Source organism: Paramormyrops kingsleyae, chromosome 1 (assembly GCF_048594095.1).
Source record: "Paramormyrops kingsleyae isolate MSU_618 chromosome 1, PKINGS_0.4, whole genome shotgun sequence".
NCBI classification, from domain to species: Eukaryota; Metazoa; Chordata; class Actinopteri; order Osteoglossiformes; family Mormyridae; genus Paramormyrops; species Paramormyrops kingsleyae.
Genome location: NC_132797.1, coordinates 40,557,993 through 40,583,199, shown reverse-complemented (window position 1 = coordinate 40,583,199; position 25,207 = coordinate 40,557,993). Strand labels below are relative to the sequence as shown.

The following is a 25,207-nucleotide window of genomic DNA, read 5'->3' as shown; positions in this document are numbered from 1 at the left end:
ATCTGGCATTTCATGCGCGGGAAGATGAAGCGGACAGTAGAAACAAATCGGAAGATGGCATTTGGAGAAAACAGTATTTTTTCACCGCAGGTCTTACAGCACAATACACAAAATGTTGCTCGAGTCATTCAGGGCCCTGAAAATATTCAAAATTCCTTTTGAAGAAACATTGTGAATATTCAACATTCAAGGCAGCATAATGTTTTGCCTACAGGCTACTAAGAACATTATTTCACAGCGTAAGCTAATGTATGGTCCTCCAGGGAGAGGACATTCAAGGTCCAACTGAAAACGTCTCGATAAATGGGAGAGAGTTCTCTTATTGGTGTAATGTGTCTTGCTGGATCTCATTAGTTCCAGAAGAAGAACAGCAGCTGAGCCTGCGAAAGACATTTTTCTGTTTCTATGTGGTATGCAGGTCATCACTAGAGCTGCCCCAGCTCAGAGCAGCAGAGTGGCCCAGTTTAATCTCCTGCCTCAGGTCCTATTGAAAATCAGGGAAAGGACTTAAAAATGACCATAGCAATGCTGAGATTATCTGGAAAGGACGACGGAATGAAACAGTGTACCTAAAAATGCCAAAACCGCTTCTGAAAAGGCACGGTGGAAAGCAGCAGCAATCAATCATGCGACGAGCTTCCGCCATCCAAAATCCCAGAGGGATGAACCAGTCTGGGGTCTCGAGTAGGGGCTGAGGAAATATTCTACATCTCATCCTGTAAACTTAGAGAGACGAGGCAGAACGGGCCTGACTCATGGAGCTGCGGTGAGGCTACTTCCCATTCTGACACAAATTACTGCACCTATTATCTTAAGAAATCAAGCTGTTGGTACTGTAAAGGGAAAAAGGGGAAGAGGAAAAAGAAAACATGCAGAGAGTGCAAGAGACTACTGTACACAACATGCTATTGTAGCTGCCTGCAGAGAGAATTGAGCTGGCAGGAAAACCAGCAGCAACCACAGCAAACACCCGGCATCTTGTCAGCGGTCACATGACTTCATGACTATCTTGGTAAGGAAAAAAAAAAGTAGCATAAATTAAAAACAGACTCCATACATTCAGCTGCATGGAGGACACTTGAGGAGACGGCTGATTAAATAGCTAAACGTTACAGATCTGGGGATAAATGTAGGGCACATTTTGATAGGAGACGAGCGTACAGAACGCGGTATTATACCAGAGCTCACAATGAACAAAGGACACAATGGCCTTCGCTCGGCGGATCCCCTTACATGTCTTACAGGAAGTCGCTTCCCAGCTGACAGGAGCAGCAGGTCAATGACGCGCCCCAGATTAGACCCTTTCTGTATCCCTGAACTCAAATCCAAAGTGCATTCCTATTCAGCCATGGAGGGGGGGGGGGGGTTACAACAATATCAATAATTAGCAAGGATATATTTATTCAGAATGTTTACAACTTTTATACCACCTGAAATCCATCTATAAAGAGCCAGCTGTTAAGTTATATGATTTTTAATTAGCAAGGTAACATAATAATTAGGGCATCCTGAGCCTGGTGCAGTGGATCAATGATCTGAACCCAGGCCAATCCAAACATTAACTAAATGGTATCACCACGTCATAAAGGAAGCCTGAGGTGCATGGCTCGAAACTACAAACTACTGAGATATCAGCCAAACTGGAAACTTGAAGCAGACCAATATCTACCTGCAATGTTTGCAGTGCCATCCTTTAGAGAGGGGGCAGCAAAAGAGTGTCGTTTAATACAGCAAATCTAATTAGGCACTTACAGAAACACTATAAGAAAGATACTGCAAAATCGCAAGGCTTACTTAGATAAAGAATGCACCGACGCCTACTGTATGTGTATTTAAATATTTATTGAAAGATTGGATCAGGACTCAGAATTGGAAGATATAAATATTTAATGGATCCAATCAGGGTGCCAAAAAGTGGAGCAGGACCTTCTTAATGATAACTTTGCTGCTACCCCCCCCCCCCTCACCGAGTCATCATAAAGGCTTCCTTGGTATCTCTGTTAAACAAAAACAGAGAAGATTGCAGTGTTGGGTTCCTCCTCTAAGGTGTGCTCTGCATTGTGTTGCATGGGACAGAATTGAGCACCACTGTGACCCGAAAAAATGTGGGAAAACAGAATGCCCAAATTCAGCTTGCTAATGGAATTACTACAAACAATGTGGATTAACCGCCACAAGAATCAATGTACACCTATAAAATGTGCTGGGTTTGATAAAGTAAGATTGGTTGATATTATCAAACACAGACGATTGTACTGAATGCAGCAGTAAATTTTTAAACCAAATCAGGCAAAGCTGCTGCTCAGTGAAGGCCGGGGGCATCGGTTCTAATAAAGGAATCCCAACGACAATCAGAGGTGCAGCCATGAGTGCTGTATTTATAGCTAAGCAAACAGGAGGGAAGCAGACAGAGCATTAAGAGAATGTGTTCAGACAAGTAGGGCAATCATAAGCCCCCCCTTCCACAGAAGTGCAGTCAATGCGCATTTTTTAAATTTACGAACACTACCAATGTTTCACACAGTGATCCAGGCTTTTCTATTTAAGGTCATGCCACAAAGAGGGTTTGGGTTGGCCATCAAGGTTTTGTATACTACTGGTAACCAGCGCTGATTTGTAAAGCTGGCCAGTTTAGTTCAAGGCAAGTTAGCCACTTCTTTCCACCATAATGTGCGGAACAGAAGAATACAGCAAATAAAGTGAATGATGCTGACAGGTGAAAAAGGTGAACAAAACAGACAAAGACATTTTCATTAGTTTTCCGCAGAACCAGTGAAGTAATTATTATGTCTTTGCACAAAATGCTGCAAGTCATTCAAAGCAAAATTAACGAGCGCCTGAGGGTTATGTCAGCAAACGAATGAATGATGATCAAGTGCACCTTAACGTGTCTGAAATGTGTGCCAGGGATGTTAAGACTTAAGGGTTCAGAAAAAATGAAACATTACTTAACTGCATAATGCCATGATGGCTACAGTGTTTTTGACTGATACATGACAACTTGACAATAGGTTAACGTTTCTAAAAGTATAAAAAGGCATGAGAGGAGCAAGTAAAGGTGTTTTCAAAGGGGCTAAACTCACAGCTGGTCATACAGGAAAGGCTCAAGACAGCGAAAATTCCAGACAGTGAGGCTAAATGAAGTCACCTTGCAGAAGGAAACAGCACCCAGGGGCACAGTGCAGCATGAAACTCCAGTGTTTCAGCACCCAGGGGCACAGTGCAGCATGAAACTCCAGTGTTTCAGCACCCAGGGGCACAGTGCAGCATGAAACTCCAGTGTTTCATCGAGAAGAGACTTCTGATAAAATCAGGAGTCACTATCTCAGCTGCTCAAGAACTCCACACAGAACAGCACTTGCGTCTTGACAAATTCAGTAATAAGAGCAATAATGTCTCTATGACAAGATCTGGGCTGCTGACCAATTTCAAACTGTCTGCAAATGTTGTTCACTTTCAGTAAGTAATAAACATACTTCAAAAAATAATATATTTTTTTCGGCCTAACCCACAAACCAATTTACTGTAAAAAGTTTAATCTCAACTCATAACTACAAGAAAAGTGCAGATGTACCAGTAACATTTTATACACCAATTTGGTTGATTAATAGAGCTTATAAAATCCCAAACTATAAACATGACCAGTGTGTAATACTTCATGATTTCATAAAAAAAAAAAAAGACAAAATAAACTATTATGACCAAGCATAAACAAAAGGATACCACAGGATTTTGGCCAGATGTGATTACTGATATCCAATCATGTATGATGAACTGAATAACCTCCAGGTTTCTGATATTGCCACTGTAATTCCAAGCATTTAGGCTGCAGAGTCACTCGGATTTTCAGCAGCAGGGACATTGGCTCTTCAGTAGGAAACTCGGTGCCAAAAGCTAAAACCCTGCAAGGAAAAGCAGATCACAGGTCTCTCTGCATGCCCACTGCATGTAGTCTTTACAGCTTGTTTACTGGGCAGCTAGTAAGCCTATAGAGACCTTTAAAATGCTTCCCCTGGTTAAGGTTATTGACACAAGTGTTCATAGAATTTTCAGAGTACACAGCCATTGTAGAGATGGTAAACTCCTGCAATGACAGGTAAGGACTCAGGGGGCTGTGGAACACTCGCCTTCCACTAAAATGACAGGAAAATATTGGACTTCATCAGGATACCTTTATCAATCACATTCTTTACAATAAAGAGGTATTTTAGCTGTATACAGCCCCTTTAAGCTGTAAATGTCTAAACGTTGCTCGTGTAGAGTGCTTAAGAGCTGTCATATTTAATGGCCGGTTCAGAACCGCTATCGCAGATAAACTGATCTTATAAAACCAGTGCATGCATCCCAAGGCTGTGCAATTAAAAACGGCATTTAATGCTCCCTACAGTCTAATGAAAACAATCAGTTTTCAACTACCATTTGGGCAAGACTTCGAAATATACCCAAAATATCTTTAACAGGCTGATTTTAAAAGTACTTTGAAAAATGTAGTAGACTGGCAGTGGTTAAGAACTGAGGAATATTCACTGGTCTCCTCTGAAAACATTTCAGAGACTTACTCCATGTAGAGTATTCTTTGGGTGACGAGTAATGATTTACTGAGTGAGACTAAACATACGAATCCTGGATATTAATGGGCCTTAAACAGTCCAAATATGCATAGGGATATTTATTTATATATTTGCTCTGAATGTTACAGTCAAAACCCTACATGAAAGGTTGCAGGTGTCAAAAGTTAACCTAGAAAAAAAGCTGCCTACAGATGATGCGGTCAACATTGCAACTGGGGTCTGATCTGCAACAAGGAATATAAAGCATTCATAAACATCACTCAAAGTTTTCCTAAAATGATGTTCTCTTCAACATTCCATGTGTCATCAAAAGAAGAAAAGGACTAACATTTATATGCTGACCGACTATTGTGTAAATCGTAGTCACATTACTGAGGCTATAAGGGCTTGTGTGCACTGGCCAAATTTTGAATCCAAATAAAACATGAGAACCTTCTTGCACCGTTGCCTTACAGCAATATTATTGCTCTAAGGTTTTCCTTTGTCAAACTCCACTTTATGTTCCAAGCACCCTGCCAGGCTAATGGAATCTGTTATGAAGAGTTTGCTACTCGGAATAATACCAGAATACCTAGAGACAGTGGAGTCTTCATGTGCAAGAGAAAGCACCTAGCACACCTACCCAAATAAGGAAAGCACCTAAATATGCATCTTTCCCTTTTGATCATTTAACAAGCTTTTAAATTTGTACATATGCATGCATAAACAAGACATTTCATACATGTCATGGTAACTAATCAGAATCAGAATCTTTTTATTCGAGAAGTACAAGGAATTTCTTTTGGTGCAGGTGGTGTTACGACATAAGCAATTTAAACATACAACTAAACATCTAAAAAGTAAAAATACAAGGACAATAAGGAGAATAAGGCAAAGGAGATGTGCAATGATAAGGCAAGTATGTAAAAGAAATAAATAGATAAATGGAATGTGCAAACAGCTTGAGTATGGTGCAAAACGAGTTCTTTTAAGTTCGTTAAGTACTGTGGGTGGATAGATTGTCATCAGAGTTAGCCAGGATTCATTTCTATACTAAATAAGCTGATTACTTTCAGATTTCCCAGACTTAATAGCATAAAGTCAGGGAAAGCAGAAGTCAAAATTATTTTAAACTTGCAAAACCATTTTCATTCCACTTTAGTAGCTTAATGACAGGCCTGTTGGACCAGTGTCCCTGTAGCAACCTGGGGATACCCTGGGTTTATCAGACACCTACATCTGGACTGGTATCAGAAGCCAGACCACATGGCACTCAGGCTTTTTCCCAACCGGCATGTTCGGGGAAATAAAAAAAAAATGGATCAAAATTGAATAGCTCATCATAAATCTTACAAAAGAGAACAAATCACCCAACAGTAAGGAGGGAAGAGTTGGGACAGACAAGCAAGGCACAAGTAACCCAGATGATTTGCCCTAAACCAGAGGCAGGGGAGAGAAATACAAGGCCATGACAGAACCGAAACAAAAAAGGGAAATAATACAAGCAGACTTGGTCCACTGCATTTTATATCTATTGAGTTTCACTAATTTTAGTCCTAAAATGTTCACACCAAAAATAATGTCACTCATGAAAGCCAATCCTGGCTGCCAGCTGGCCAAAGACTCACGAAAACTGTAAATTACCCCCAAGTGAAAAACTAGTACTCCGAGGGCAAACAAACATTAGCCTGACAGACAATCACTCCTAAAGAAAACACACTAAGCATGCTCGAGATCCATGAATTCATGTTGCTGTTGAGTTACTCAAACACATGATAAAATTAAACACTAACTTAGCTCGTGGAGCAGAAATGTAAGCTAATGAGACATCAGTAACTAGATCACACAAAGATCCTGAGATCTACCATCTTCAGCTATCATGCCAAGCAGCTCCAGTCAATTTATATTTGTAGTAGAAAAGCATTATAAAGGTAACACCAGGGAAACTGAAAACAGATTACGCTAGTTTACGATGTATGGGTTGTTGGCTGCTAAACTGAAGGCTAATATCAGACACTGCACAAAGGTCTTCAGAATAAGAAATTAAGGACAGTCTCCCTTAACATTGTAAAGTCACAGCTTTTGGTCAAGGGGTGGGGGGAGGGGTGAGGTTAGAGTCCAAAAAAACAAGCATCTAAAGTGTAATTCTTCATCTGGACTGTACACTTCTTCCAAAAGCTTTTCTAGAGGGTGCCGATTGAGCTCGCTCTAAAACCAAACCAGTGGTCTGATGAGAAAATGTAGCCAAGCATTTTTTAAATAATTGGGATCAACATTTCAAATAATTTAACAATAAAGACTGCAATTTGGAGAATACCTGTGGTTAGGGCTTACGATTGGGTAACTGCAACTTAAAATGCCGAGCTTCACATAGGCCGGTCAACGGCAGTAACTTTCTACTTAGCTCTGCAAGGCCAGTTCCTGAACTGTAAACTGTTAACAGCATATTTCAAAAGTCAAGATAGATGTCCCTCAGAAACTGACACACTGGCATATTTCAAGTGTAAACACAGACACATACCACCATAGGTCATGATGTACATCTCCCAAAATCAACATGGCTCCAAAAAGGAGACCTTCCGAAGGTATACGGACATGTTTAAACCTCAGCAAGTGTAGCAGCCCCCAGCCACGCCCCCCATTCCCCTGGTGCCTATGCAATGGAGATTAGTCATCTACACATTCTTAAAATAACTGTCCCTGTAGGTCAAAGACCCTTTTTGTTTTATAGTTATAAAATTCTGTGAAAGAAGCGATAAAGAAATGTGCCAGCCAACTGCACCCAATCTTTGCAAGCCTTTTAAAATACATATTTAAAATATATATTACAGCTTACAAACAGATATAGCCACAGAGCCACAAGCACCACCAAATAAAGACCTTGGATAAGTGCAAACAGCACATTGTTGGTGAGACCAAAACAATAAAATTCCCTTAACCCATTTTTAAATGTATTTTAACTTGATAAATTTGCGTGGTTTATGATCCCCCCCTCCTGAACAAATTCAGCAAAATCATAAGCTGGCATTCAGATTTGTAATTCAACTTAATATCCAGCTCTTTCGTGACAAATTGGAGCCCCAGCAAACTGAATTACTTGGAGATAAAATGTATACGACTCTCTGAAATGTCAATAGGGCAACATGAGACTGACAACACATGGCAGATGTGGCATGTTAAAGGTATGTGCACTACCTCAAAGGGGAAATTCTCTACTGGCTTGCGCTTGCTCTCTCTCTCCCGCCAATGGTATTTTTTTTCTAGAAAGGTTGCCTGAGGACACTTTAAAAAAAAAAAAAACAGGATATATATTGTGTGTCGAAATGTTCAGTGTGCCAGGGGAAACGATGTAGGCCAAAGTGCAAAATTATAGCCCCCACTAATTCACATCTGATCACAAGGTGTCCATAGGCCAACAGTTTTAGTAGGCTAACAATTTTGTATCATAACCACCAGCTTACCCCTGAGCTTTAACTTCATTTTGATGTTATTAATGACATTAATGGATTTTATACAAAAGTGCAGCAAGACGCTAATAACTGACATCTTTCATGAAGTTTATCAATCAGGTTATACAGCTACGTCTTTGCAACAGGTTATAAAACGTACAGTGGTGTGCTGTAACCTGCCTGTGAAATAGTAGGGAGAAGACTAAAAAATATTACCATCAAAAACATAACTCAACAAGAAACCACAACAAATAACCTGCCATTCTGTTGGTAATGGAGGGCAGTACCATTGTGCGGAACAGAACAACTCATGATTGCACTAAAATCACCGGTAAACTTTTCGTGGAAGGAATCATCCACTATTTTAAAAATTGGGGGACAATTCTCATTTATCCAGGAAGAAATGTTTACGCCAATGACACATCATTACCCTGCCGAATCACACTCGGAAGAACTGAGTAGCTAATACAAACTAGTCAGTTAAGGAAAACAGTAGTGCAGTTTTAAGCGGCTCCCCACCCCCACCCCGGCACTTCCGAGTTGTCTGTAATAGACAACGTGTTTAAGATATCTGTTATTTACAACTACACCAGTAGCAGTAATTATTATAATTAATATTATAAAGAAACGTAAAAAAACACAAATAACACCAACAATGAGCTATATTTATGCGAATGTAGCAAAGCTTAAATATCATACGTGAAAAGGAAACGCGGCTACAATTACACAAGCGTTTGCACGGGTATAACCCTCGAAGAACCGGATAACAAAAAACAAGGTCAAAAACGAGTGCAAAGCCTCAAGATAACGTGGATCCCCAAGCAGATAGATAGATGATAGTATGCGGAGAAATGAAGCAAACCCCAAATAAACAAGCAATAAAACAGGCCATTTCAGGTCGGCTTTGTATATAACCTTTGTACGTTGCAAAAATTTAGTACAATTAAATTAAGAATTAACGTACGGCGAGGGGAAACTTGCATGAGGAGTTAACTTACCTAAATGAGAGAGTGTGCTCGGGCGTGCTTCCCCGCCGCTTTCACTTCCACAAGGAAAGACCTTCCAACTTCAGAGCGCAAATGCACACTTCACTCCCATATTATTCGTTACGACTCAATTTTCTCCACTCCGGGAGCCCTGCACAGCCTGTAATCCACAAAACGGCGATCAGAAAGCTTGCATAAGCCGCCGTTTTCCGAGGCGGGAGCAAAAGTTAAGAAGGGGTGAGTGAAGTCGGCGGCCGCCGGCGTTATTAGTGGAGTTTCTACATGAGACAGCGGCAGACGCTCAGAGCCTGGAAAAGAGGGAGACACTTTGAGATAGAAGGCTCGGTCAGTGACCCACAATGGAAAAATCAGCAAATCACCTCAAATCTCTCCATTCATATCGTATCAAGAATGACTCCTTGTACAAATTGCATGGAAATCACATCAAATGGAAATAATGATCAGACAGCGCATTAAAAGACGCAAGACGCAGGGCGAGCGAGCTTGAGACACATCGTGCTGCTGTGTTTAATCCCAACTCGAACACCAAAGAGGAGAGGGTCGTTTAACTATAATGTTGTTATTCATTCATAGCATATCTCATGGTGAGCACATACACATAGCTGCTACATTTATTTTACACGAATATAATGGTGTTCCTACGCTCAATCTAAAGCTGGCATAGTACAGGGTGAATAGCAGTAATAATCATAATAACAACGACTATTAAGTTGTGCTTTAATTCCAATGCCTAATTATTCACCTTCTAAGGCCCGTGATGGGGGAAAAAGCACATTTAGATTTGTTTCTGAATATATAGCCCAGTGTAGTTTCACCACGAGGCAGCGTTACCCTCAATCTAGCATGAGCAGATTACCCTCCCCCACCACGATCCCCGGATGCCTGGGCCTTCTTATTTTCGCCTGCGCGGTCACATTGTGGCTGATTAATTCTCCTTTCGCCTTGCTCAGTCATTCAGATTTGGAAAGTAAATAAAAAGTTGACATCATTGCAGCTCTGCATTAGTGTGAAACATTCCTTCGGTTACCGTATGTTCTCGTATACCCGCGCTTGTGTTATTCTGAAGTTGTTTGTTTTTTTTTTGTTTTTTTTTTTGTAATCGTAATTAAAATGTGTATGGCTGACGTATGTTTTGCATTGATCTGCGTTTATATATGTCTTGATATATCTAGTCAAATAAACTCCTAAGATTTCATTTGTAATGCAGTGGACATAACAGAAATATTTGAGTATTTACAAATGGATTTAACAAAGAACATTTATAAATATCCCCTGACATTCCCCCTAAAACAAATGTTTGATACATTTAAAATCAATAATTGCAGGTCTTCTCTAAAGACTTTCTAATGGCATTGTTTATCTAATATCATAGTAAAGTGTTTCCTTAAATGTTACTGTATGGTTTTATGCCTGTGTCAACTTCCAGCCTTTCACTATTTAAACTTGTATTAACCTCTGTATTTATCACCTACCTTGTGTTTACTGTTGTGTATCTTCTGTCTTGTATTTATTCTCTGTCCACGTTATGTCTAATTGTTAATTGTCTCTTGTCATGGTGTCTCCAACTGTAGCAAGCAGTGCCACCTCAAATTTCCACTAGCCTTGGTGGTGTGGCAATAAATATCCTGATTCTGGAATATCTATTCATTATGACAGGGCTGCAGTGAACCCAGAGCATATCCCAGGAAGGTAATACACACTATTGGGTGGGATGCCAGTCCATTGCACTATGCAAGGCAGGGACACCCTAGATTAGATCCTAGTCTATTGCAGGACACACTCATAAGTATATGTGCATGTGTGCAGTTTATACGCACCATGTGGTAGTACCTGAAAGGAAGCTCTAATCCTCTATAGTTGTCACTCAATAGCATCTACTAAGAAATAAAACACAGCAAGCTGAGATTGACTGTCTTTTACTCAACACCACAGTATATACTGAATATCCAACATGCACATTACAGGGATACAGCTGATATACAAATCGGTACCATACACATCCGACCAGAACATATGATACAACCCATACAGACAAGGGATGAAGATCTTCACAGCCAGAGCTGGGGGTGGGGAATGAACCTCTGATCCTGGAGGTTTGTAGTTATGTGTGATATCATCTGGGGGCGGCATGGTGGTGCAGTAGTTAGTACTGTTGCTTCACACCTCTTGGTCTTGGGTTCTATTCTCTGCCAGGGTTCCATGTGTGTGGAGTTTGCATGTTCTCCCTCTGTCATGGGGTTTTCTCTAGGTACTCCAGTTTCCCCCCACAGACCAAAAACATGCTGAGGCTAATTGGCATTGCCAAATTGCCCATAGGTGTGAATGGTGTGTGAGTGTGCCCTGTGATGGATTGGCTCCCCATATTGGGTTGTTCTCTGCCTTGTGCCCATGACCTCCAACATAGGATCCAGACTCTCCACAACCCACAACAGGATCAGCATTTTCAGAAAATGGATGGATGGATGGATGGATGTAATATCCTTCCCCAGAATACAGGGCAAAGGCTTCCCATTGTGTCCTTCATCACTATCGAGCTCCTTTGATTTGCTTTAAATATAGTTTTTCATTCTGACTTTTATTCCTGTCATCTTTCTTGAAAACAGGCTAGAAAGGCAGTTTGCAGATATAGCTTGGGATGCCCTAGTGGAGAGCAATGTGACGTCCCATTATTCAGCCACACTATGAGCTTGAAAAAAATCTAGTAGTACACAAATTTTAGGGAGTATGTGGTAAGTGTGCTTCCTGCCAGGGAGCTGGCTCTGACCTCTTAACAAAGAACAGGTTCAATCTGCTTTCCCTCCCCCACCCTGGGATACTGATGAGGGTCACATGACCTTTCTAGACAGCACAGAGCAGGATTGGTAATATGTAGCTGTGGGGGAGGGTGGCTGCGAGTCACAAGGCTCTTGTAGGGTTGTTATTAAAGCCCGGGAAGGACACACTCAGTTATGCCACTTGCAGGGAAATGCAAGGGCTCTGGGACTCCCGCTGAGAGACCTGTGTGAAAACAGCCAGTAGTATATTAGTATATTAGACTTGGCTCTCCAAGTATCTTGTTTGCTTCCTGCAAAATGAATAGAACAGAGTGTCTAGCAGTGAAAGACATATGCATAGATGTATATATGTAAACAGAAACAGTTTTCCAGAGTCACATGTGATCCCCGGGAAATTTTATATATATATATATATATATATGCTTATGAAATTTATGCTCTACATTTTACATCATTGTCTTGATAAAAGCAGGCAAATACAGTCATCAGAATCAAAGTGATGCCAGTGCTAATTTGATGATTTGATGTTCATTACCTGCTCCTCACTCTATAAAGGACAAATGATTATCATACAACAGTCCTCTGAACTGGCATTTTCAGTCCTTAAGGCACTGTTGAATTTTGACATTGAGATGATCTTTTTCTCTTCTCTGTAGAAATAATAATGTAAATGCGATTCTTAGAATTTTGCATTGGTTTCCATAAAAATAATATTTTCTTTTGTAAACATATATTTTTTTCTTCCATGTTAGGCATGAACTGTTTAATGAGGCCATTTCCATTACAAATTCGGGGACCCATCTTCGTAAGTAAAAGTGGAGCATTTGCAGAAATAATTCAAATTCTTGTTTTAGATATAAGTATCATAGTGCAGAACAATTTGTAAGGGACTCTCATTAAGTATAAGACACTAGTGTTTGACTGAGTCACAGAACGCTGTGTTACATGTAACCAGGAACAGAGCTTATTCCGGTACAACCAGACAGTGTAATAAACCACAGGAGTGTGTCTTCATGACCAGGATGGAAACCTTGACTACAGGCTAGTGTCCTAACTGTTCTTGCAGTTGTGACAGATATGAAAGCTCGACAGATGTCTTACTCTCAGGTGCAAAACGCCATCAACTGTCAGGTCTCTGGTTCACTTCTTATATTTCTATGATGCTCATGATTGTATTTTCAATTCCATCTGTACCTGACCATAAATAATTATCATCGACTTCGCTGCTTAGAATTGAAACAATATTGTGTAGGTCCCCCTTGTGCCACCAAAACAGCTCTGATCACAAGACCTCTATCACAGGCAGCATTAACTTTTTCAGCAATTTGAACTACGGTAGTTCTCTTGTGGGATCAGACCAGACAGGCTAACCCTCAATGACCCTGTCGCTGGATCACCGGTTGACCTTCCTTGGGCCACTTTTGGTAGATACTGACCACTGCATACTGGAAACACCCCACGAGACCATTTGTGTTGGGAATGCTCTGACCCTCTCCTATAGCCATCACAATTTGATCATTGTTCAAAGTTGCTCAGATCCTTACACTTGACCATTTTTGCTGCTTTCAACATGTAAACTTCAAGAACTGACTGTTCACTTGTCTAACATATTATCCTTGACCGTTGCCATTGTAATGAGATAATCAATGTGATTCACACCTCCTTCTTCAGGAAATGCTGGATAATGAAGTTTGAATCTTTTTGTGGCCTTTGACATTTCATGACCAATTACACTGTTACTTATGTAAAGAACACTGTGATCTGATTGCTGTCATTTCAACACCATTATCTGAGTAGAATTTACATTTTGTACCCTCTTTTTCTCCCTGTCTGCTAATGTTAAAATCTTGAATTGACCTTCACTCTTTTAAGTAACACTGAAGTCCTTTGTTGTCAGAGATGACAAGAGATTGATGTAGTGTTATTATTGAATAAAACTGTAAAAATGACACAGTAAGGGCTAAAGGATCCTTTCATGTCACCTATTTCTCCTTGTGGATCTCTTTGTCCTTGTTACACATTAATGTCTCCAGCACGAATAATCACCAGTCATTGATATCTATATGCATTTGTTCCATTAAGGCTTCTAACACTGAAGCAAAACACCTCAAATCAACAAAATTCCACTATTAAACAGATAAATATCAACCATGGCATTTACAATTATCTTTTATTAGTGCTTCGATCTAACCATCAATGCAGTTCTATCATTTTGAGCTTTAAGAAGGCTTACCATTATCTTTACCGTTATTGTGAAAAATTCTAGTCCCAAAAGGTTAAATGCCCTTAAATGGGCAACCTTCATTGCTCATTCACTGATCTTTAAAAGATGCTATGTTACATCATTAGCTGAAGGTCACTCCTCACTGAGAGTTTAGGACCTGCCTGCCAAAACATGTTAGTGACATTGATCGGCACTTTACTCCCACTATACTCAGACTGGTATACTCGGATACTCCCTAAGCATAAAACTGACAACATTGGTTCCAGAGGACGTGATTTTTTATCCATAAAAATAAAATTGCAATAAAGTTCACTGAGAAGGTTCCAGAAAGTCACTTGTTTTTTCATACAGAATCAAAATTATCTTATCAATTTTTTTCTTCAAAAAAGTTATTTTAAGTCTTAAAAGTCTAGGTGACCACAGATCACTATATTTAAAACTAGGGTAAAGGAGCTGAAAATTCTCAAGTCAAAGTCAAAGTCTTTTATTGTTAATTCTGCCATATGTACAGGACACACAGAGGACTGAAACTGTGTTCCTCTTAGACCCACGGTGAATGCACAAACAAACGACAAGCGAGAAAACACAAATTTCAAAATTAAAATTAAACACTAAATACTATGTACAAAAGACAAATAAGGCAGTACAAATATGGTGGATTCACAGTACAAAGGTGGGTATCAGTGGTTTTTAGTTTTATAGTCCTTGTAGTAAAGTGGCTAGTGCTGAATATGAGTAGGCGGGGCTTACAGTCCAGACTTTTTTGGGGCGTGGAGGAGAAGGGGGAGAGAGGGGAAAGTGGTCAGCATCCTGACAGCCTGCTGGATGAAACCATTCCTCAGTCTGGTGGAGCAGGTGCTGAGGCGCCGGTACCTTCTTCCAGATGGCAGGAGACTGAAGAGGCTGCAAGAGGGGTGGGTGGGGTCTCCCACAATGCTGACTGCTTTGCGGGTTGGGTGGGTGTTCTAGACGTCCAGGAAGGAGCTTTCCTGCTGCGTTCACTATATGCTGCAGTGTTTTCTTATCATTGGCAGTGCAGCTTCCAAACCTCACAGCAATGCAGTTGGTCAGGATACTTTCAGTGGTGCCTCGATGGAAGGAGGCCATGATTGGGCTTTCCTTTGCAGTGATGCAGTGTTCTTTGACCATTAAAGGTCCTCTGTCATGTGCACTCCCAAGAAATTGCTGCTGCTTACACTCTCCACGGCAGTATCATTGATCAGTGGGGGGGGAGGGGGGGGGGGTTGGGTGTGTGATCACCTGAAGTCAGTGATAATCCCTTTGTTTTGTCCACATTTAAGAGGAGATTTTTGTTGCTGCATCATTTGTTATTGAGGAATTGAGGAGACCCACCACAGTCTGCAGTTGCAGTGTGCAGTCATGGGTCTGCAAGGTGAAGAGCAGGGGAATGAGCGCACACCCTTTCCTTGGGGGGGTTGCTCTGTGTGATGGTGCCAGATGTATTGTTGTATTGATGTCAGTATATAAAATTAATGTTGTCTATGGCTTCAATATACACGAATAGATTAAATCAACATGAAGTAGTAAGTAGCTGAAAGCATGAATGAATAGGAGTATTTATAATGCTTCTCCGATACAAGCTTTGTGAGCCACCAGGGTAAGTGATTTCTAGGGTGCTCTCCAGTTATGAACAGGTTAATGGAAAATCTCTGCGTCTGCTGGTTGAAATGTCAGCGATTACACGTTTCCATGGAGACCCTAGCAGCTGGGTGCAAGTCTGCGGCGTCACTTCACCCACTCGCCACTGTGGGTAAACGCTGCTCCCCCGGGATCTGCAGGATTAACATTTACCTTTGCACATGGTTTGTCAAAGACGACACTCTGTCTTAATACTGAAATTGGCTTCCATCAAGTGCAATTAGGGACTACATTTAGGAGAGTTTAGTGCAGGTGCACAGTAAGAATCATTCATAATTATTGACCAGTACAACATTTAAAGCTTCAGATTGCCATTAGGAATATATTTTTGATATAAAATATCTGAAAACTAAAATGACAACGGGAGCCCTATTTTGAATTGATATTAATCTTTATGCATACTGAATTGGATTGGCGCATGTGTAATGTTTTGTAATTGATTTTTTTTTTGTTTTGCCGTGAGCAACAGAAAACATTCCCAGGCTATGGCTGAACGTTCATCAGTCCTCTGGTCCATTCTTAATACTGTAACTATCACTGAGTGTTTGCCTCTTCAGTCAAGAAGTTTTCTGACAATGACAGAGCATCTGACAAAGTTTATGTTTTATCTAAGTAGATACTCCCTCTTCCAAATCTGGTTTTTAGCAACAGGACCACATAAAAAAGAACATTTTAAAGGGCCAGTTAAAGATAAACTATTACAACTATTTAAATAGAGGATCCTCTCAGATGGTTTAATAAACTGTCTCATTGCACAAACAACTTTATATAAATGTGAATCATCTTATCACTGCAATGACTTGGAGAAATACTGGAAATAGACTGAATTATCCATCCATGTTCCATCACTGCTCATCCAGTACAGGGTCACATCTTGGGGAATACATAGACAAGGAATGGGATACCCTGGATGGGATGCCAATCTGTCACAAGGAACACACTATAGGAAATACAGAGACACAAGTAACCACATGTTTTTGGACTGCAGTGCTTGTCATTATGTTATATAATAGTATCTTTTACTGTGACATGCATAAGTGCTATACATGCATAGTCACTTTTCCCTATTTGATGATTTCTTGTGACGCCCTTCTTACCATGAAGCCGCTATTTACACTTTATATTAGAAGTACAACAAAATGGTGTTCGGAGAAAATGTATTTGATTAGTTTTTGCATTTGTAGAAACACACACTGCATGAGCTAAATAAAGATCTTTATGCAAAATAACAGTGCCATCTGCTGGTCAAAAACTTTTACTACAGCTTTTAAATTCGGTTTACACCTGTCCCCCACCCCCTCCATTCCCGCCATCAGACTCACACACAACAACCGTCACAGTTTCAAAGAAACAATATAGAGTGTCAGATCAGAGGTGTAAGTCAGGAACGTAACCCCTTCCTGAAAAGATGATAAGCTATCTTCTGATCTTCAGAGGACACGTCAGTCGGGTATCAAACTGAAACTCCAGGCTCTGTCATTTCAGTAAAATAACGTGGTTGTTTGTGGTTTTAGTCATGTGTGTTAATCTGTAGTGTCCATGAAGGTGTTATCTGAAACTGCTTATAATGTTCAGGGTTGCGGTGGGTGGGGGGGGAATACACCCTATCTCAGGCAGCATAGGGTTCAAGGCAGGCGTGCAATCCTCAAATGAACATTTACTGAAGCAGGCAAATGGTATGGGTCCCTTAAACCAGTGTTACTCAACCCAGTCCTCATTTTTGCTTCCTCCGAGCTCCCAGCCAATCAAGGACTCTGAATACCTTGTTCAGGTACGCTGGGAGCTGGGAGAGAGCAGAACACTGGACTGTCTGGAGGTGCCTGAGGCCTGGGTTATAGAGACACTGCATTAAACAACTCCTGTTCTGTCTATAACAAAAGTAAATATATTTAATAAATGACACTTCAGCATTACTTTCAGGATGGAAGTTTTATTTCTTTCTAGAATAGATACACATCTGTGAAAACTGAGAAATGCAGTGATTCAGAACTAGATGACACGGCCTCAATGTGGACTTATTCTGTGTCGACCTCTAGCTATGGACATGGTTCGCACAGCAGCCCTGAGGTGAGGATGTGCTACCGCGACCTGAAAGTTCCTTTCCCATGCAGAATAAACGCATCCAGAAGCACAAAGGGAGCTTTTTTGTTTGGCCCTGTTTTTCTGAGTCATGTGTATACAGAAAAAAAAACCTTTCCCTCAAGCACTTATGCACTTAGGTAACATTTGATAAATGGAGCAGATAGGGGCCAGAATGGAAAGCACTCTGACAGTGGCCTTTAATCCAGTATGCAGGGCATATCAAAGTTGTGTCCCTGTACCATAAATGCTCATTCATAGACAATGTAAAGGCTATAATTTTTTGTACCTGCCCTGCATCTATTGAAAAGACATGACTGTCATTAGTGAGAGGATTCAGCATGAAACAAGTCCTTTGTGTGTGCCATCGCCTCGGCTTCTGCTCATTCAATATCCACAATGTAGAATAGAACCAAAGCGAGAGTAGGGTTGAGGCATGAGAATGTTTACGTGGCATAATGGTTTAGATGCAATAAAGTAGACAACTGTTGTCAGGGTTATAGACCCTGACACAAGGGAAATGCACAAATACAAATGTTTGTATCCGTTCTTCACGGTTTACGTTCATGTTTGTACATAAAGGCAATGTTTTCCGACTTCATCTGTAGAATGACTACTGCTGGACCGGTGACAGAAAAGGCAGAGAATAAATGGATTAGATGGAAAGTCAAATTCAGTAGCAGTCTATAAACGAACGGATCTAAGTCAGGTCAGCGGACCCGGAGTATGACAGGATTGGCTCAGGCCGGAAAAGACAATGTTCCTATTGACCAATATGGAGTGTGTGTGCTTGCTGATGCAACTAGTGCTGTGGTCATCATGTTTTCCACTGGCTTGGAGAAGAGGAAAGTCCGCTGTGATTAACAGCCCCGAGACAGCCACCGTGGAATTCCGCTCAAAAAGGAACTCTGATTTCAAAGACTATGAAATGTCAAGCCTTATATTAGAGCAGCTGGTAAATATCAAAATCGTAAAAGCTTATAAGCTACATATATCAACAATGTTCTCATTCAATATTGCCCATATAATAGGAGGCCGATGTTAGGGTTTAAGGTGTTTTTCAAAGCATCATCTGTTTAATATGACAAGCTCCATGCACATCATATTTATAATTTAGAATTAAGATTTACATTGTACCTTCATTTTAATGTTAATGTGGTAGTTCTCTCTCCGCTAAGCTCTCATTTTCCTGTCAGTAAAATGCACCTGTCACAGATCTGGTCCATCCAGGTTGCTGAGCAGTTGATCAGGCCTCTGAAACAGCACATTAAAATGTGCATCCTTAACTGGCTCCACAGTAAAAGGTGCATGAATCCACAGGTTTCTGAAATTACTGCAGTTTTTCAACCCTGAGAAACCATAGTGACAAAGACAGACTTTTTAAATGTTGCGCCAGAAGTACTACATGTGTGAATCTATGATTTTTTTCATTTTTATATGCAGCTTCTGAAACACCCCATGTGACAGTGATTAAAATTCCCAAATATTTATTCAAACGTAGGAGTTTATTTACGACTGAGCTACGTAATCACCGCTGTACTTAGTGGTAACGCTCTGCCTCTCCCCAGCAGTCCTGGCAGCCGCAGAAACCAACATGGTGCTGTTACCTCTCGCATTCACAGACCACAGAAACCACATTAAAAGCATTAAAGGTGCTTTGCTGTTTGTCCCCACATTTCCCAATGAACCCTTAGTGGCCACTCTGTTGTGTTTTAGCAAAAACAAACTGCTAAAAAGGGAATTTCTTAATGAAATAAAGAATAAACTGTATCGTCTATAACAAATCTCCCAGCTGTTTTTAAACCGAAAAGCAGTATCTTAGAGCTTTGATTCTACTCCAACTAAAATTCAGATGTTTATTCAGTGTGAAAATACATAGAGAATGCTGTATAAACAATGATAAATCTGTTTCAATGGTTTCAGACAGCTAATATATTTCCATTACCCAAAGATGTGTTTTCTCTGGTAACTATGCATCCTGATTGAGGTGCTTTCACACATAGAAGTTGTTGAGTTATGGATGTTAGTTATAACATGTTTGCTTGAACATTGTACTGCATTTATTCTGTTGAGGTGTTCAACATTATTCCATATGTTTGTGAGGTAGGTCAGTGGTTGACACTGCGGTCTCCCCAGATTCCTACCCTGGTTGTGAGAGTCGGCAAATTAGGTTTAGTTGGTGAGTGTGCCCATGATGGAGTGGCATCCTGTCCAGAGTGTGCCCATGATGGACTGGCATCCTGTCCAGAGTGTGCCCTGCCTCATGCCCTGCTCTTCTGGGAGAGGCTTCAGCCTCACTCTGACCCTGTCCGAGGTAAGTGGTTTACACTGTTAGAATTACCCCTGAATTCTTTGTTGTCAAAAAGGGATGAGGTGACGTGACTTCGTTAAACATCCAACCCGTGGAAAGGACATTCTGGACAGTGCAGCCCTTCATTTCCTGTACTTCTGAGCTGAGGGAACTGCCCTGAGAATCACTACATTTGCATTCATTCATTTAGCAGGTTCCTTTGTGCAAGGCCAGGTAGAAAATGCATCACAAACAGACTGCTGTGGTGGCACAGGGCACTCCCACAGACACAGTAATGAGCACAACCAGTCCCCGAGGACAATTTAGAGAGTCCAGTTTGCCAGAATTGTATGTGTTTGGAGGGAACTGAGAAAGACCATTAAAAATCCAAAGGAGTTCACTCTGCAACCCCAGAGATCTTCTCAGTAACTGTAACACTTTGAATTAACAACGTAGGAAAATAAGCTCTCTACATTTTCAAGGAAACAGGCCAAACGTTCATGCTTTTTGGAAGGAGCTGCATGACATCAGAGGCAGGGGTGTTGCTACAACTGGGCAGGGACATGGCTACAACTGGGCAGGGACATGGCTACTGGTGGGCAGGGGCATGGCTACAGGTGGGCAGGGACATGGCTACAGGTGGGCAAGAGCATGGCTACAGGTGGACAGGGGCATGGCTACAGGTGGGCAGGGACATGGCTACAGGTGGGCAGGGGCATGGCTACAGGTGGGCAAGGGCATGGCTACAGGCGGGCAGGGGCATGGCTACAGGCGGGCAGGGGCATGGCTACTGGTGGGCAGGGACATGGCTACAGGCGGGCAGGGACATGGCTACTGGTGGGCAGGGACATGGCTACTGGTGGGCAGGGGCATGGCTACTGGTGGGCAGGGGCATGGCTACAGGCGGGCAGGGGCATGGCTACAGGTGGGCAGGGGCATGGCTACAGGTGGGCAGAGACATGGCTACAGGCGGGCAGGGGCATGGCTACAGGTGGGCAGGGGCATGGCTACTGGTGGGCAGGGACATGGCTACAGGTGGGCAGGGGGATGGCTACAGGTGGGCAGGGACATGGCTACAACTGAGCAGGGGCATGGCTACAGGTGGGCAGGGACATGGCTACAGGCGGGCAGGAGCATGGCTACAGGTGGGCAGGGGCATGGCTACAGGTGGGCAGGGACATGGCTACAGGCGGGCAGGAGCATGGCTACAGGCGGACAGAGGGATGGCTACAGGCGGGCAGGGGCATGGCTACAGGTGGGCAGAGGGATGGCTACAGGCGGGCAGGGGCATGGCTACAGGCGGACAGAGGGATGGCTACAGGCGGGCAGGGACATGGCTACTGGTGGGCAGAGGGATGGCTACAGGCGGGCAGGGACATGGCTACTGGTGGGCAGAGGGATGGCTACAGGTGGGCAGGAGCATGGCTACAGGTGGGCAGGGGCATGGCTACAGGTGGACAGAGGGATGGCTACAGGCGGGCAGGGACATGGCTACTGGTGGGCAGAGGGATGGCTACAGGTGGGCAGGAGCATGGCTACAGGTGGGCAGGAGCATGGCTACTGGTGGGCAGTGACATGGCTACTGGTGGGCAGGGGATGCCAATAACCCTAAAAAAATGGTCACTGCCCACCCAACAAAGACTTTATGGTTGCTACATCACCCCCCCCCCCATCCCCCCCCGCCCCGCACCACCACCCTCGGGTCGAAAACTTTTATTCACCAGGGGATCAACTCGAACACTGGTGCCCACCCAACAAAATGGCATGCTGGTGACGCCACTGCCCCCATAAACAGTGGTAATCTGTGGGCTGGTTTATGAGGCTGCGCTGGCTGTGGGCCGCCGCCCCGTCCGGTCAGTGGGGCCCTACGAAGACGTGCCTCTGCATGGCCTGCGGGAGACAGCAGGACCCCACACAGGCAGCATGTTTCCCTGGCCGTAAACAGAGCCCCAACACACATGGCCCTAATAAGGCCACAGATTGGGCCGCTATACACCTCTGTGCATGCGTGTGCTGTTGAGGTACACAGACATCCGTCTGTAAAGCATTTTAAGGGTGGCTAGGGACCTCTCGCCCAGTGACATGTGGGCTGGGAGGACCACCTGGGAAACAAGATATCCGGGGGAATAAAAAAACAACAGCACACTGTCCAGGCTGCCCCCATGAAATACAGTTATGCTCACCAGTGCGGCAGTTTAATATGGGCTTCATACACAGTGACTCAAACATATGACAATTTCAAATAAAAAGGAATTGTGCATAGAATTCTATTTCAATTTGTTTTAAAACAGAACAGCAAACCTGCTCACGTCGAGTCATAATCTGGCAAAGTGAAATTTATATAAATATCTAACTGCTATGCTGCTCCCCATCCCTGGAAATACTTCATGTTTTCCAAGATATTCTCTCTGTTTTAAGGGATGACTTTCAATGGAGATATCACAGCTGAAGCATTTGGCAGAGAGCATCATGGGCCCTAGGCGATCTGGCACCGTGGGCGAAACGGAGTGATTAAACGGGTCCCGGCTCCTGTCCCTCTGTGTAAGCTACGCATATAAAAACTCATTAGGTCGTAACGTGTCCGCTGTTATAGCAGGCTGCAAAGCACTCAATAATCTGCGGAAAGTGAAGTCAGATCCTCTCATAAAACCCCTGGGGAACTTTCTGATTAGATCCGAACTTTTCTGCAAAAAAAGTGGGGATTTCGTTAATCGTTTTTAGCATGTCAAATTTTCTCCATTCCTAGGGCTACAAAACAACACAGGGGTTAGGGGGGGATTATTGTATAGGATTTGTTTGTAATTATTTTTATTGTCCTATGATGGAAACTCGTGGAGTTTCCTAGCTATGGGTTAATGATGGTTGGTGGGCTTTTGCTCCTAGCTGTGGGGTTCCCTATGAAATTGGATGGTTTCCTGCTGCCCAGATGTGGCCTAGGATCTGGCTGTCTGGACAGGCTCCCAAATTCACTGTGCCGTCAGTGAGCGGTCAACATCTCCCACTGGGTGAGGATTGGATAAGGGAGTAGGAAGGGACGTGCTCTGTCAGAAGGTTGCTTTTCAGCAGGTCTTCAAATGCCTACAGAATAGCTCAGGTATCACCACATCCTTGGCTATGAATGTGTGGAAGTCTTTCGGTGCCAGCTTGCACCTTTTAATATGAAATAAATAATAATTGAGTGAGCTGTTCTTGTACATCCTGTCCCAAAGAGATCACTGACCTGAATTATCCAGGCAAGCAGATGCCTGGTTTTTCTCATTCTCTTCATTTCAGTTTCCCAAAATCCACACCCTGATATACAGTCTCTCCATATACAGTATATGGACAAGAGTATCAGGACACTTGGCCATTACACCTACAGGATCTTTTATGACATCCCATTATAAACTCACAAGCATCAATGAAGTTGATCCCCCCTTTGCAGCTATGTATAAGAGTTGCCACTCTTCTGGGAAGGCTTTCCACAAGACCTTGGTGTGTGTCTGTGGGAATTTTTGCCCATTCATCCAGCAGAGCATTTGTGAGGACAGGCACTGGTGCTGGGCGTGAAGGACTGGTTTGCCGTCTCCGTTCTAGTTCATCTCAAAGGTGTTCACACCAAACTCACCCAAACATGTCTTTATCTTTATCTTTAAGACTGAAGGCACAGTCATGCTGGAACAGAAATGGGCCTTCTCAAACTGTTCCCACAAATTTGGGAGCATAGAATCATCCAAAATGTCTTGGTATGTTGAAGCACTATGAGTTCCCTTCACTAGAACTAAGTGGTCTAGCCCAAATCCAGAAAAACAACCCAAACCATCATGCCTCCTCCACCAAACTTTTACAGTTTGGCACAATGCAGTCAGACAGGTATCATTAGCCTGGCATCTGCCAAACCCAGACTTGTCCATTAGACTGCCAGACAGAGAAACATGATTCATCACTCCACAGGACACGTTTACAATGCTCGAGAGTCCAGTGGTGCTGTGTTTTACATCACTCTATCCGATGCTTGACATCATGCTTAGTAATCTGTGGCTTGCATGCAGCTGCTCGGCCATGGAAGTCCATTCCATGCAGCTCCTGTCGCACTGTTCTTGTTCTGGGGTTAATGCCAGAGGAAGTTTGGAACTCTGCAGTTATTGAGTCAAAAGAGTGTTGGAGACTTTTATGCATTATGCGCCACAGCATTGTCGCTGATCTTCTGTTGTTCCTGAACTCTTCCACTTTGTCATAATACCACTTACAGTTGGCCGTGGAATATCTAGCAAGGAGGAAATTTCACAAACTAGCTTATTACAAAGGTGGCATCCTATGATAGTACCACACTTGAATTCACTGCAGCTCTTCAGAATGACCCATTCTTTCAAAAAAGTTTGTAAACCTTACTGCATGGCTAGGTGCTTGATTTTACACATCTGTGGCAATGGGTCTGAATGAAAGATCCGAATTCAATGATTAAGAAGTGTGTCCCAATACTTTTGTCCATATAGTGCACATGTAAAGGGTGTTCAGATAAAAGCTACTTGTACTTTAAAACTCCCCTTTTAGTGCACAAGTGATATATTTTATTTTGCATTATTATGTCATATTTTTCCGGCTGAGAGAAACGCTTAATTACTGCATGGTCACAGGGACAGCAAACACGTAAGTCTGATTGCCAAGATGAAGTTGCGCGGCGTACCCAAGCAAAGATGCAGTCTTCTGTTCTTTGTAATAACTTTTGTGATTTTATTTGATCTAAATCATTTAAATTATTGTTTATATATATTTCGCATACTTCTCCACAAATATTCCCATTTTATTGTTCACGTTCAACTCGCAAATAAGCGAAACCACTAATGTCAACTTCGCGATTATGGAGAGGTGACTGTATTTAGAGATATAATTTTGAGTTACCAGAACTATGAACGCTTGCATTAGCCTTGAACAAGCATTTTATAAGAATGAATACAATAATAATAAAGTTCTTGGGGAAATTACGCTGAACCTTAACAAGTTCTCTGTAGATGTGCAGGGCTCAGTTTTCCAGCTCACTGAACACTTCTTATATCGATTCCTCAACTAAGGGACCGCTGAATCTTCCAGCACAAAGACTGGATGCCGTACCTGCATGCGAGCGCCGGTGTCCGTCACTCAGCGCTCGGCGCGGCCAATAGGGCGGCGCACGCTGTTGGTGGCTCCTCCCTGGTG

The 25,207-nt window shown here is 42.4% G+C and overlaps 1 protein-coding gene across 3 annotated transcripts in view; it reads right to left on the bottom strand.

The window, feature by feature from the left end:
- LOC111846855 (F-box-like/WD repeat-containing protein TBL1X) overlaps positions 1-9,868 on the bottom strand; it is a 32,565-nt gene extending 22,697 nt beyond the window's left edge. Inside the window, exons 1-2 of one of the 3 annotated variants that reach the window (XM_023817527.2) lie at positions 9,749-9,868; positions 8,998-9,145 (exon numbers count right to left, since the gene is read on the bottom strand). The gene's annotated coding sequence lies outside the window, so the exon portion shown is untranslated. Of the gene's footprint in view, positions 1-8,997; positions 9,294-9,365; positions 9,672-9,748 lie in introns of those variants that run through there. The other 2 variants (XM_023817524.2, XM_023817528.2) reach the window with 2 other exon arrangements.
- Between the last annotated feature and the right edge of the window lie 15,339 nt (positions 9,869-25,207).